We start from the raw sequence: 13,637 nt of genomic DNA on the forward strand, positions 1-13,637 counted from the left end.
GAACCATGTACACCACTTTGAGATCCTTGGAAGATAAAAATTAGCTCAGTGCAGATCCTGGGAGCTTGCGACTAGACCTCTCAAACAGGGGCAAGGATTGCTGGAGGAGACTGAAGAGAGTGACCTTGTGTCTTTTGGAGTAAGGCTGCTTGCTTGCCAGTGCTGTCAAGTATCCCGTTTTCCCCAGGAATCTCCCTTTCCCGTTTTTTCAAAGGAAGCAGCTCCTCTCCCTCCCCCTGCTGGCCAGGGACTGGGAAGACCTCACCTCCTTGCAGCCTCAAAGCAAGCGGGAGCCATTTCCCGCGCTTACAGGCGTCGTAGCCCACGGGCAGCGTTTCCAAAATACAGTAAGCCTACTGCGCGCGTTCACATCAGTGCCGCCCACTTTTGCTTCTGGCTCCGCCCACCACTGCCATGTGACTGTCCCCGGGATAGGTGAGGCTGCTGATCCCTTATTTTCAAATCCGAAACTTGACAGCTATGTTGTTTGCTTGCTTGCTTTTTCTGAGCTGTTTAAAAGTTTGATAGATTGATAGCAGGACTCAGGGAGTGGCTGAGTGCTCTGCTAGAGGCTTGATTACTTTTCCTGGTTACTTTTATTTCCTTGCAGGCCTGAGGGTGTGTGTGGCTGATTGCCCTGTGGGAACACAGGAACTGAGGGGGAGGAATTAGCAACCAGCAGCAGTCAAACTTAGCTCAGTGCAGATCCTGGGAGCTCTGACCAGACCTCGCAAACAGGGATGTTCAAGGGGGGGATCATCTATCTTGGACCTGGTTCTCACCAATAGGGAGGAAGTGACTGATGAGGTGGATGTGCTCAGAAACTTGGGAGGAAGTGATCATGTTCTCCTGGGTTTCAGGATACAGAGGCAAGGGAAAACTGAGTGTAGTCAGACACACACTCTGGACTTTTAAGAGGACCAATTTTGAAAAGCTGAAGGAGTTACTGGGTCTCCCATGGTAAGAAATACTCAATGAGAAGGGAGTCCAAGAAGAATGGGAGTTTCTAAAAGGAGAAATATTGAAGGCCCAAATGCAGACAAAACCAACAAGAAAGAAAAGTGGGAGGAAACCGGTGCGGCTGCATAAGGATGAGCTGAGCAATACATGCGAAAAGGATCTAGGGGTCTCGGTGGACCACAAGCTTAACATGAATCAACAGTGTGATGCAGCAGCAAAAAAGCGAATGCGATTCTAGGCTGCATCAACAGAAGTATAATATCCAGATCAAGGGAAGTAATAGTTCTACTCTATTCTGCCTTAGTCAGACCACACTTGGAATGATGTGTCCAATTCTGGGCAACACAATTTAAGAAGGATGTTGACAAACTGGAATGTGTGCAGAGGTATGTTCCAGGTATCCTTAGCCTGGAAAAGATGAGATATGATTGCCATCTTCAAATATCTTAAGGGCTGTCACATGGAAGAGGGAGAATGCTTGTTTTCTCCTGCTCTGGAGGGTAGGACTTGAACCAGTGGCTTCAACGTGCAAGAAAGGAGATTCCAACTAAACATTCGGGAAAACTCTCTGACAGTCAGAGCTGTTCAGCAGTGGAACAGACTCCCGCGAGAGGTGGTGGACTCTCTTTCCTTGGATGTTTTTAAGCAGAGGTTGGATGGCCATCTGTCATGGATGCTTTAGCTGAGATTCCTGCATTGCATTGGGTTGGACTAGAGGACCTTTGGGGTCCCTTCCAATTCTAAGATTCTATGATTCTATGATACAGGATGGATGTTTATGGCAAGCAGATTCATTGTGAAATAGAAAATGAAGGTTTTGATACCAGAATATAGTATCAGGTTCAGGGGAGGGGGATTTTTTCATCACTGTGCATTGTAGTCTTAATATAATTCAGCTCTCCAACATGTATTTTTTAAAAAGTCTGAGATGAATGCAAGTGACACTTTTGCCCCTTAGATAATCTGGAACAGCCTTTGTCTGCTTGGTGCTGTTCAGATGCTATGGACTGCAACGTCTATCTGCCCCAGCCAGCACATCTGTGAAGGCTGATCCTAACTGTTTCAAACTAGCAAACACTGTTGTCACTTCTTCTCCGGTGACTTAATATTTCTTGTGTTCTATTTGCTAGAATAACCTCTCCAACCCCCACATCTTCATTTGGTGTACAAATAGCTGTTGAACAAATAGCTTTATCTCCTTTGCTTGCAACTTGCATGCAATGAGTCAGCTCCAATTTGAATTGCCACTTCTATTTACTTTGGTCTTTGAAAGCAAAGTTTTATATATGATGACAGATCCATCTGGTGATGAGTCCAATTGCAGGCAATTTCCCCTCCCTGGGGAAGTTGAGGTCTGAAGGGATGTCACTCAAGCACTGGGACTCGGCATATCGCACAAGCATACATGTTGAGTTCCAAAATCACAAAGCCCTTTTTCAAATCACAGTGGCAAGCTGCAGTATATACAGTCCAGTCCACTCTCATTATGCCATTGTCTCAGTACGGATGTGCCATATTATTCAGCTAAGCATACATCTCCTCCTGGGGGGAAAGAAGCCCTTTGTGCAGGTGACTGCCTATTCAGACCTTCACTTTCTCTCTGTGTCCCAGTTCCACAGTCATAACATTTAGATCAGTTATGGGGAACCTGTGGCTCTCCTGATTTTGTTGTTCTCTGAGTTCTATCTCCTCCAGCCACTGTGGCCCATGGTCAGGGATGACCGCAGGCTCCCCAGCTATATATTTCAGATGGAGGAACTGCTTGGATGTGGTGAATTTTCTGGTTTCTCACATGATCTGGAATAATAATAATAATGATAATAATAAATTTTTATTTATACCCCGCCCTTCCCAGCCAAAAACCGGGCTCAGGGCGGCTAACACTAATTAAAACCACAGCAAAAACATAAAAACAATCAATTTAAAATACAGATTTAAAAATCCAAAATTAAAACTGCAGTCTCATTTTCAAATAGCCCGCCAATAAAAGAATGAAGCATAAGTATCAAACAGAAACCGACCCAAAGGCCAGGTGGAATAGCTCCGTCTTGCAGGCCCTGTGGAAATATGCCAAATCCCGCAGGGCCCTGGTCTCTTGTGATAGACTGTTCCACCAAGTTGGGGCCAATACTGAGAAAGCTCTGGCCCTAGTTGAGGCCAACCTAGCATCTATGTTGCTCGGGACCTCCAAAAGATTATTACTTGAGGACCTTAAGGTCCTACACGGGACATACCAGCAGAGAAGGAAAACAGCCAATGCAAAAAAAGAACCACATGGTTGTGGCAACTGATTTTCTTAATTTCTCGTCCAGTGTTTTTCAACCAGATGACAAGGCTGCCTAAGTCAGGCGTTATTACTGGACTGTTATGAAACCTGCTCATAAGGGAGTGCCTTTCATGATGCAACTGCAGAATATGGGCTGGGACTGTCCTATTGAAACCAAAGGGCATAAGGCCTTGACTATAAACTTGCAGGTGCAGTAGAGATGCATGTTGCCCGAGTAGATAATACTTGACTAGATGACCTTGTTGCTTGACTCAGCATGCTTCCAGACAACCTGCTTACTGAAAATTCATCCTGATTTGTTTATGGGGAGACTAGACGGCATTGCATCAAAGCAAGTATTACCGGTACCTCACATTTTACACTGCAGTTCCCTGTTATTTGTCTTATCACCAAAAGCCTGGTCTTCTGGGGAAGTGGCTTTGTTAAAAGGCACCCCCCACAATCAACTATAATGGCAAGATCTGAATTTGCTGGCATGCCGTTGAATTCCAACCTGAAAATGTTGAGAGGTTGGAAGCCTCCTCTGTACAGAACAGCTTTCCTCATATGGTGTTGTCTATGCAGGTATTTTAGCCAACACAAGCTAGGTAAGGTAAGGTAACAAAGACAAGAGGCAAAGGTACCTTTGGTTTCTTTAAAAATGAGAGTGTGCTTCCTCAGAAACAATGACTGCACAAGAGCACAAGAGCAGCTGCTGGAAATCAACTCTGTCATTGCTGTGGAACCAAAATACTAAAGCCTTGGCATTAAGTTGTATAAACTATGTGTTATCCTATTCTCTTCCTGTTTTTGCACCCCCTCCTACTGATATATTGCGGAACATTTGCCCTGCTTTTGTAAGGTCTACGTTTTTGCTTCATTACTCAGCTAAATCTCATGAGATACTTCATTTCAGGGGTGGTCAGACTTTTAAGTTTGTCATACCCACTTTGGTTCCTACTGGAACTCTGTGGTCTGCCAACCAGAGCAAGAGGCATTCAGTTAGAATTAAAGAACATAGTGCCTCTGAACCAATGCCTCTGAACCAGAACTGAACTGAATTCACAACCCTTTCACATAAAATTCTACTCCTGGTTCTACCTTTCTGCATTTCACAGCCGCCTAATTTGGGTGGAAAACAATTTTGTAGTTCAGCAATTCAAGAACCAGAAACCTTTGTTCATCTTCTGCAAATCATCCAGTAGATCCCAAACTATGTTTTGGGCACCCCTGCTATAATTCATATCTCCCTACCCACACTGCTAGCTAAGCTAAGCCAAGCCAAGCTAGCTATGTATGTGTGTTTGTATGTATGTAAATGTACCCCTGACCATTAGGTCCAGTTGCGGATGACTCAGGTTGCGTGCTCTATAGGCCGAGGGAGTTGGCGTTTGTCCGCAGACAGCTTCCGGGTCATGTGGCCAGCATGACTAAACCACTTCTGGAGAACCAGAGCAGCGCACAGAAACGCCGTTTACCTTCCTGCCGGAGCGGTACCTATTGTGTTTCTCCTAAAATAAGACATAGCCATAAAATAAGCCATAGCAGGATTTCTATGCATTTGTGAAATATAAGCTGTTCCCCAAAAATAAGCCATACCCCGAAAATAAGCCATAGTGATGCGGCACCTCCCATTAAAACAGCCTGGAGAGGCGTGGCTATGCAGCGTACCGGTTAAAATAAGACATCCCCTGAAAATAAGCCATACTGTGTTTTGTTGAGGGGGGGGGAAATATAAGACGGTGTCTTATTTTAGGAGAAACATGGTATTTATCTAGTTGCACTTTGATCTGTTTTCAAACTGCTAGGTTGGCAGGAGCAGGGACTGAGCAACGGGAGCTCACCCCATCACGGGGATTCGAACCGCCGACCTTCTGATCAGCAAGCCCTAGACTCTGTGGTGTAACCCACAGTGCCACCCGCATCCCTTATTTATTTAGTATATGCAATTTATCATTAATGGGTTTTTACTGTGGCAATGCATGCTTCTAGTACAGTAAAAAAAAAAATACAAAAAAAATATAACAAGATTTCTGTCCCACCTTTCTGAGGCCCGTTGAACACAACATACATAAATTTTAAAATCAATCACAATAAAACATCTTGGTAAAGTAGAAAAATAAAAAGACAAGCGTGGCAGGTTACAAACAATCCTACATGCAAAGTTTTACCTAAGAGGTGGCGGGCTTTGGGCTCTGAAATTTCAGCAGCACCCTGTTTGATGCTAAAATTAGGTGTGTGCCCCCCCCCCCACCTCTCTCGCTACATTCCACAGCATTGTTATGGTGCCCTTGCAGCTAGTGCCCGGTGCCACAGCACCAGCTGTGCCACCCTAAAACCGCTTCTGACCTAAGGCAATGAAGCAAAAATTCACTGGCACAGAAAAGTATTTGATGACTGGTGGGAAATGGCAAGGGTGTGTGCTTATTTTAGATGACACCATGAGTAGATCACAAGTGTGGAGACACCAGGAACATTTTATATGGCGTTTGCTTAGCAATTTATACCCTGCTTCACCAGTTTGTTCAAGTAAGTCCTTCACATTTCAGCAACCACAGTCCACACAGTGCATTCCTCTCTAGCAAAAGTGCTTGCAGGAAGAGGGTGGGATGGCTATAGAGACATTTCACAAGTAGCCCAATATCATGTTGTTTGTTTGTTTGTTTGTTTGTTTCTTGCATTGATGCAGGGATGGGAGCCTTCAGGTCCATTAGGCCCCAGGCCTCCCTATCTGGCTCCCGGATCTGTCCCCAAACCACATCCCTTATTGGCTCCACTTCACACCCTAAATGTTATTTCCTGGCTGGAATGTGTCATTGAATTCTGATAAAGCCTCATGTTTGTCTAGCAAAGAAGCTAGCCTACTGCAGAAAAGTAACATTTGCATCCATTCTTCCACTCAGCTTTGCTTTCAGCCCTACCTGTCATTGACATGTTCCTCGTGAAAGCATGCCCAGAAGGGAATGTGGCCTTTGGAATGAAGAAAGGTTGTATTAATGAAAAGCAGACTCTGGGTGTCATACAAAATAAAAACAAAGCAACAAACGTAAGAAACGACCAGTGCAGGAAGCCCTCAGTGTCCAGGGGTGCATGTGGTGGTGGTGGGGTTGTGCAGCCATTCAGAAACACTAAAGAGCATGTCATTCCCGTGTGATCAGAGGAGGTAAGAACAAAAGAGCCCTCCTGGATTAGGCCAGTGGCCCATCTAGTCTATCAGCCTGTTCTCAGATTCCTGTAGTAGGAAACCCACAAGCAAGACCCCAGCACAAGAGCCCTCTCCCCTCCTGAGTTTTCCAGCAACTTGTATTCAGAAACATCATTGCCTCCGACCTTGGAGGCAGAGCAGAGCCATCATGGCTAGCATAAGGCCATTAATAGCTTTATCTTCCATGTATTTCTCCAATTCTCCAATATGTGAGTTCCATAGTTTAGCTATATGCTACATGAAGTGCTTTTCCTTATCTGTTTTGAAACTTTCAGCTTCATTGAATGCCCACAAATTCTAGTGTTATGGAAGATGGAGAAAAACTTTTCTGTATCCATATTCTCCATGCCAGGCATAATTTTATAAACTTCTATTTTGTCACCTCTAACTCGCTTTTTTCTGTAAACTAAAAAGTCCCAAATGCCACAACCTTGGTGTTGAAAGCCATTTATGAATGAAGCAGAATTTTCTTCAGTAGTCAGATGGCATTTCACTGCTAATGTCAACAAAGGTACTGTGTTCATAAGAATTAGCAGATTCGCACCAAAACATTTGCACAATTAGTCCACTTTGTGCTGTGCAAACAACGAGTCCTTATATTTCTATGAATATTTATTTTGTTTCTAACCAAGCAGGGAATTTCTGAGAAAGTTTTATAGGCATATCCCCACCTAAACAGGAATTTCAGGATCAGCAGTGTTGGTCAAAAGCTAATTAAGGCAGGGCTAGGATTGAAATAGGATTGTGGTTAATTTGCATGGTTATAATTATGTGCTATTATAACCTCGTTGCACACACACAAAAACCAAAGGTAAATAGATTCAGGGTTTATTTTTCCCTCTGCTTCATAACTTAGAATTTATTTATTTTTTTGAAATAGTTGGTTCTATTTTAGCGCATACCGGTATATTTTAGTGCAGTGCACCTTTCCTTCATTTGTTCTTTGTCCCAGCTGCTTTATTGGTCCTAAATAAAAACTGTCTACCTGCATACTTCTGGGTGCCACCAGCTATAGGAATTTACTCCACCCTTCAACACAAGTGGCACAGAGAAACAAGCAGGAAACTGGCAAATACTTGTGCACTGAATGAGTCCTTGCCAACCTGGCACACTCTCCAAATGCTTTGCACAACAACTCTCATCTGCCCCGGCCAAAACTGGAGCTGATTGGAGTTGTAATTCAAAATGTCAGGAGGTCACCAGGTTTATGAAGGTTGTACTGGATAACTAACTTCCTTGGACTGCTTGCAAGGGACAGTGGTGGTGTCTATTGGAACTGGTGAGGCAGAAGGTTAGGAATGCCACAAAAGCCAGAGCCAAAGCCAATGGCAGCTACTTCGAGTTTTGCCCCCAATTCATAGCTGTCAACCTTCCCTGCTGTTTCCCAATGCTATAATTAGGGAATTTCCCACAAAAAGGGAAAGGTTGACAGCTATGGCCCACATCCTCTTTTTAGACAAGTTCTGCAAGGGCTGTGTACACATCGCAACTTACTACAGCTCCAGTACATTCCCACCTCTTGCATTTGAAGCCAAGTGCACATGATGTTACTGGCTATGGGGAAGCCCTTGCAGAAACACCCCCACCCACCCACCCACAACACAATTATGGCGGCTGCAGCAAGGCGTTTTGCCTCAGGTGCCAAAATGTCTTGGGCTGCCCTTGGTTACCTGTTCAACAGTCCTCTCTATACAAGCAGGCAGTGAGCAACAGGAGAATGGAAAAGGGGCGGCACCCTTTGTTCGCTTCATGCTCCCTCCCCATTGGCTGCCACATGGATTGGTCCCAGAGGAAGAAAGTGAATGAAAGGAGCAGTGATGTCAGTGGTGAGGAGGAGATGCACCCTGCTCATGGAGGGGACCCAATAAGGCTGGGTGGGGAACTGCAGGAGGGCAAATGTGGCTCTCCAGGTCATTCTATCTGGTGCTCAGAACTGTCCCCAGGTTGTGCCACTCCCTGTTGCAACCTGAGTGTTTTTGCTTGGCTGGTAAGAGTCCTTGAGCCCCGCAAAATGCCTCTTGCTTCTCTAGATCAGGGAAAGGCAACCTAAGGCCCGTGGGCAGGATGTGGACCAATCGCCTTCTCAATCTGGCCCACGGATGGTATGAGAATCAGTGTGTTTTTACATGAGTGGAATGTGTCCTTTTATTTAAAACACATCTCTGGGTTATTTGTGGGGCCTGCCTGGTGTTTTTACATGAGTAGAATGTGTGCTTTTATTTAAAATGCATCTCTGGGTTTTTTGTGGGGCATAGGAATTCGTTCTCTCCCCCCCCAAAAAAAAATACCGGTAGTCAGGCCCACCACATGGTCTCAGGGACGGTGGACTAGCCCACAACTGAAAAAGGTTGCTGACCCCTGCTCTAGATGGACGAGAAATAGAGAATGTGTGTACAAAGTAGTGCTTTGCAGTAAAGTACAATTTTACATTCGTTGTCCTTGCCCATTTTGGCCTTTGGCTCCACCCACCACTAGCTTGTGGCCCTTGGCAGCTTGCCAGAAGGGGAATGTGGCCCTCAGGCTCTAAAATGTTCTCCATCCTGCAATAAGGGTATCTAGTCCAAGGTCCTTCAGCAGCAGCACCCATTAAAATGGAAACAAAACCAGCATAAAAGTGGAGCACAGGTCTTTGGATCACAGGTACCTGCCATGACACATAGAAAGTTTTAGAGGAATCAGAGTTGGAGGCAACTATTTCATGCATCCATGCGTGCATGGCACAAACACACAAACCCTAGTGGATTCCGGGGGGGGGGAGAGTGGGGGGAACACGGCATTTACAAAAGTGTGTGCTTTGGTGGGGCAGGGGGGTTTTGAGCAACAATTGTAGAGCAATGGCAGCTCCGTGTGGCAACATCTCTAGGCTTGGCTGCCACTTCATGAATTACACTGGAAATGTAAAACAACAGTTTTTGCAGCACAATATCGAGAAAAGATGGATTTCTTTTAGAAAAGCAAAGTTGTAAAAATGCCAAGGGATGTCCTGTGAGAATTGGCTAGAGCACTTTTCTCCTGCTGTTAAGCACCGCAGTTGCTAAGGGAAATTCAAATGCTTGCCATGACAACTGCATTATTCTGGAGACTGTGCAGTGTGGAGTTCGAGTACGTCAAACAGGTTGGCCTCTGACGGTTGCATCTCCACTCATCACAGTGCTCTTTCCCTATTGTTCTCATCTCTGCAGACCACTGTTTCATGCTTCCCAGTGCTGAAACTGTGTGAGAGTTCCCAAGATTCTTTTGGGAAAGCTTAGATGTGCCTTAAATGTACAGCGTGGATGTGACCATTGGATAAGGATGTTGAACTAGATGGTTCTCATCTCAAGGGGCTCTTGTACTATTTTCATCTACAGCTCTCTTTTTAAAAAAAAAAAAACAATTGCATGTCTCCTTTTTCTGCTTGCTCAATTAACTTTTCAGGAAAGCACAACATCTCCAAGAAGGAGAGAATGATGGCTGAGGGAGTTTGGGGGTGGTTGAAAGTGTCATGCACAGTCATCCCTTAATAAACAGGGACTACAAAAATTTGGGGCTCATCAATATCCTGATAGGTCACAATTGACAGCTGGTGGCTGCTTTTGGATTGCTTAGTTGCATGTTGCAAAAGCAGCCTTAGAAAAACTGGGTTGGGCGGATTGTACAAGTCATGGAATACATGAGGGAATAAGAAGGAAGAGTATCCTCTTTTCTCTTGCTGCAGCTGATTCATGCTCTTAGGATAGCTAGGAGAGATTACAAGGAAGAGGCATCAGATTTCCAAGTACAGTTGTGCTCTGTCACACAAGTGTAATGTCAACATTTTACAAAGCAATGTTGGTAATACAGGGCTTTGGAATGGATCTTCCAGCCCATTTCAACCACATACTCAGCTAAAGGAGGAAGGTTGACTGTGATAAGCAGGTTATATTGAATCATAGAATCACAGAGTTGGAAGGGCTCCCTCAGGATCATCTAGTCCAACCCTCTGCAATGCAGGAATATATAGCTGTCCCATATGAGGATTGAACCCGCAACCTTGGCATTATCAGCACCACTCTCTAATCAACTGAGCTGTCTGAGGTCAGTCTGCATGCTGCAAAACCACCAGTGCAGGAGAAAAGAAAATGCAGAATGCAATAAGCGGTGCAGAACTGATCTCCTGGAGAATCTCAGCTTTCATTTAAAACAAATGTTTTAAATGAAAACAAGCCTCCTATGCTTGCTGAGATAAACCTGAAGAGATGTGCAGACTATTTTTGGTACTATCGCAGAAGCAATGTGTGAGAGGTGACCAAAGATGAACCTGATCAACACATGCAGAAGAATGAAGTAGCCAGAAGCTGAGGTGGTAGAATGGATTACTTCAGACAGCTAATGTTCTGAATGGTTCCTTTTTTAATGCCCCTATGTGTGTGTAAGCAACTCCCTTCTGTTAGAAGGCCAGCAGAGCAGGCAAAGTGATGGTCTAGAACGTTTCTCCCTGACATGCTAGTTTGCCAGGGGTTCTTTAAAAAGATGTGCAAGGGTTAAAAATGGCACTTCACACCTGTAGTCTGATGTGGTGCAGTCTATTCTACCATCTTGTGCTGCTCCATCATGTGTACACCCCATCAATTTTCCTTGGCTTTGCATAGGCTCTACCTATGATATCCCATGACCTGCAAAAGCAAAATTTACTCAAAGTTACGGAAGCATATATTAGTAGCATTATTTATCCTGATAGCAGAAATTGGCTTTCCTTGGCACAGAACCTCTTTGTTTATTACCTGGATCAATCCACTGTCTGGAGTATATATATAATCTCATCACAACTACCTCCAGCCAGTTCAATGACAGTGCAAAAGCCATTGACTTCAACCCTCTGTAGAGTGCACAGTGGAGCCAAAACGGTACTTTCCTCTTAATGAAAGCTACAAGCAGACTGCTTTGTCCCCCAGAGCAATGCCTCTGTTTATTGCAAGAGATGCAGCTAGCAAGTCTCTTCTGACTCAGAATGAGATGTCAGGTCATTAACCTAGCCCACTGACAAGCTTATTCATCCTCAGAAACACAATTCAGCCTCTGGTGAAGAAAGTAGAAACCGCTGTGATTAACCACAGCTAACATTAAAACCCAAAGTTGATGTTCATTTGATATAGGCCTATTAGCCAGAAATGACTGTGTTGGGTGGTATTCAATGCTAGTCCTAATCGGAGTAGATCCAATAAAGTTAATGGGCATGATGACTAAGGTTCAATACTCCCGGTGGGTCTACTCTAAGTAGGACTTACTTCAATACAACCCAACAATAATGGTAATAATACCACTTACATGCCAGGACGCCATTCAAGGATCAACTGTAAAATATCCACATATAATTAAAACACAGAATAAAGCAGTTGAATCAAAAGATGAAAAACATTCATAATTAAAATATACAATGAAATGGGTCTCCTTCAGATAAACATATCGTATTCTATATGGAATTTTTTGCATCCTGGTACCTCCCCATTCCGCCCCCTGTCCTGGGACATTCAGTGTTCCACGGCTACTGAGCATGCTCAGCCCTTACTGGGTGGTCTGGGCTTACCCCAAGACTGAGTGCTGACACTTCTCTCTTTCTTGTGTGTGTACCCAGTGCTGCTTTTGCTACATGGCTTTCCCCCAAGTAATCCTGGGAACTGCTGTTCATTAACTGTGTTAATCTCACAGTACTACAGTTCCCAGCACCCTTAGCAAACCCAAGATACCCTATGACTTGAAATATATAGTGTACATGTGACAAACAACCCAGAAGATGATTTTGTGGTCAATATGTAACAGCCTCCCCCAATTTATTGGCCTCCATATGTTTTTGGACTACAACTTTCTTCAGTCCCAGCCAGAGTCATCCATCCCTAGGAGAAGGTGGTGCTTTGTTCTTGTTCCTCCACCTCCAAATTCTCCCCTGCAATTGGCTCATCCACAGGTTTTTCAAAAGCATTGTTTTCCAGAGCTGGCTTCCAAAACTGAAACCTACGACCCTGTTGGATTAGAATTTGGTATGTGTGCATTTAAATGTATGATCCAGTTTGCAACTTTTGGAAGCCACCATGACCCATTGATTGTGATAGGAAAGCAAGGTTCAGTCTAAGAATAAACACACTCCCCTGCACTTTCCACAGCTTTGGGGCCACATATTCACCAAGGTAACATTTAATTTGACCCTCGAGTCAAAGGGTTAGACCAAGGGCTTTAGAGGAATGGCTGTAGCTCATTAGAAGAGCATCTGATTTGCATGCAGAAGGTCCTGTGTTCAATCCTTGGCATCTGGGAGGGAGCCCTGTCTGAAAGCTGCAAAATTGCTGTCAGTCAGTGTAAACAATACTAAGCTAGATGGTCCAATAGGCTTCACTTGACATAATACAGTTTCCTTCCTTTGTTTCTACAGATAGCCAACACGGTGCCATCCATATGTTTTTTAACCACAGTGTCCACCCGGACCACTGGCCATTCTGATTAGTTGGGGCTAATAAGAGTTGTAGTCTCTGACAGCATCTGAAAATTGACATATTGGTTTCCCTTGAGTTAGACCCTGACCTCCACCACCAAAAGAAACCTAAAAAGTCAGGGGAATTGCCCAGAATATTCCTGATGTCCCCCCACCCTATTCCCAGCATTATCCATTAGGGAGGGAGTTGATGGTTGATGGAGAGAAACAGCTCTCATTTCAATGTGGTTCAAGCTAAATGGTTTTCTTAGAAGAGTAAATGAAGAAGTCACTTTTAATCTAGAAACTTGTTGTAAACTGAAAACAGTGTAAATTTTAATAATTAATTAATTTCAATTAATCAATTTCAATTAATTAAAATCAATTTTTAATTTTAAAACCCTATTCAAAGCACTGCCATGAAAACCATTATTAACATAGATTAAAATTACTAGAGTTGATGAGCTTTTATGATGATCACAAGATATATTCTTCAGTGTGTTGCTAATGGCATTGTTTTTCTCATTATGTTTAGCACAGAGGTGAACTCTATCCTTCCATTACCTACAACTAATTGTGTTTCTTTTGGCCTCAAAAATGTTTTCCTAATTTTAACAAGTAATAATTCTCTCTCTCTCTCTCTCTCTCTCTCTCTCTCTCTCTCTCTCTCTCTCTGTGAATCTTCCAGGTACCATTTGCAATGCTATTAATTTATTTTAACACGCGCATGCACACATACAGATACAGACCATTTAAATTAATTTTTTCTCAATGGTTTACAC

This window comes from Lacerta agilis, chromosome Z (assembly GCF_009819535.1).
Source record: "Lacerta agilis isolate rLacAgi1 chromosome Z, rLacAgi1.pri, whole genome shotgun sequence".
NCBI classification, from domain to species: domain Eukaryota; kingdom Metazoa; phylum Chordata; class Lepidosauria; order Squamata; family Lacertidae; genus Lacerta; species Lacerta agilis.